This window comes from Euprymna scolopes, chromosome 26 (genome assembly GCF_053919585.1).
Source record: "Euprymna scolopes isolate OS-2025 chromosome 26, ASM5391958v1, whole genome shotgun sequence".
Lineage (NCBI taxonomy): Eukaryota > Metazoa > Mollusca > Cephalopoda > Sepiida > Sepiolidae > Euprymna > Euprymna scolopes.
The window spans coordinates 2,193,505-2,196,004 of NC_136507.1; positions in this window are offsets into that span (position 1 = coordinate 2,193,505).

A 2,500-nucleotide genomic window follows, 5' to 3' on the forward strand; every position below is an offset into this window, starting at 1 on the left:
AACAAAAAATGAAATTAAAAAGATTCTTGATAAACGATAGCGGAGTTTTCAATAAAATTGATTAATAAATTTATTTAGTGATTACTTTTTCTCTGAATGATTGATTTTAGAATTTTGAAGTAAAAATTTAAAAAATTAAAAATTAGTTAACGAGAGATTGTTAGCACATGGCATCTCACGCGCCAAAAAAATATTTCGCTTTTAATTTATTAGTTAATTTATGCAAAATTTGACAGGACGACAATAAATGTTGATAATTGATAAAATTATAATTTTAAATAACGCATGAGTGCATTTGGTATGAGAGAAAACAAAAACATAACAACAAAAAACTATCATAATTAAAAAAACAAAACAAAAAAGTAACGCTCCCAGTTTTTAATTTTTTTTTGTTTTTTTATTATTGTTTTATGACTCCAAAAAACATCGTTAAAATAAGAAACAAAAAAATTGTAATTAACTTTGTATGAACATAATAAACGCTTTAAAATAAGTGAAACCACTAAGAACTTAGCCAGTTAGGTAGAAAACGGGCAATCGATTTTATTTAAAAAAAACAAAAAAAACATTACACAAATAAAAATATTTTTTTAAAAATATTAGCTGGGGGGGCTATAGTCTATTTTAAAAAGCAATATCTCCTTCAAGAACGATCATAAAATCGATATTTATTCAATAAGGGACCAGTTTTCCTACCTAGCGAAAGGGGACGAGTTTTCCTGAGACGAGTTTTCCGGAGACGAGTTTTCCCGAGACGAGTTTTCCGGAGACGAGTTTTCCTAAATTCGACAAAAATATATAATATGCCAAACTTTTTTTTTTTTAATTAAAAGTGTTCGGGCTTTTAGCCTTGATGTTACAAATGTTATTTTACCTATATGGCTTATTTTATTTGTATTTTTAAGTAGTTTAAAATTTATTTATTTTGTAGTAGTTTAACTTTACAGAATAAAAAATATTTACATTTTTTTTTTATAGAAAAGCGAAGAAAAGTTTATTTTTTAAAATACATTTTAGTTAGAAATGTTTTTGCCTTATATATATATATATATATATATATATATATATATATATTTATACACATACACACATATATACATATATATACACATATATATTCACACGCATATATATACACACACACACATATATATATATACACACACACACACATATATACACCCACACACACATATATATACACACATATATATACACACATATATATATACACATATATACACACACATATATACACACGATATATATACACACATATATATACACACATATATACACGCACATATATATACACACACACACATATATATACATATATACACACGCATATATATACGCACACATATATATATACACACACATATATATACATACACACACATATGTATACACACACATTATATATATATATACGCACACATTATATATATATACGCACACATTATATATATATATATATATATATATATATATATATATATAAAGCTTTAGCATTTATTTACATCCCACGAGGACAAAGCAAGAAGTTTTACACTTTGAACAAAGTTTTTTTTAATTAAAATGTGCAATAACAAGACGAGTATGTAAAACCGTTTTTATAATAAGCTTAGTAAATAGCAAAGTTTGTTTTTATTTTTATATAAAAAGTTGTAAAAAGATTTGTAAATAAAATTATGTATCTTTAATTTTTTTTGTTTGCTCATATTACAAACATGTAAACTTTTTTATTCCATATTTTATTTATAAAGTTTTGTTATAAGCACACATTTTTAAATTTTAAATAAAACTGTTATCCAATGAAACCATTTTTAAATGGTAATCTCCTAACTTTACCATCGTTTGCAGGCAAAGATTTTGTTTTTATGAAAAAATAAATAATGAAAAAACTGTAAATAAAACGTATTTAAACAATGTTTTTCGTTTATTTACCTGCGGTAAAATTTTATTTAATCTGTAAAGTTTAAAAGAAATATATTTGTATATTTTTTTATTACTCTGTAAAGTGTATACAATTTAAAATAGTGTTTTTTGATTAAAATGTTTTTGCGTATTACCTCTTTTTCGACGGCTTATAATGGCAAAGTTAAAAATATTTGTATTAAAAAAAGCAATTTTAATGACAAGCTTATTTTTTTATACGCCTATTTTTAATTAACAATAAGCTTTTTATAAATAAAACCGTTGTTAAATAATAAAACTTTTTTCGTTAATAAAAATCTGTGACCTAAAAGTTATAAAAGTATGATTCAACTCAGTTAGAACTTCCGGTTCAGTTGAATCGCAAAAAGAGGATCACATAAACATTGTATTCCTTCTACCCTAATTGATATTCTACTAATAGACTACCTAGTACTTACCTTTCCCAATACAATTGATATAAAAAGAATTTAACCATGGTCTCCTTGCACCCCCAAGAAATAACTTCTGCGACGGTAAATGAACTTCAACAGATTGAGTTTTCACAGCAGTCTCTCCATGA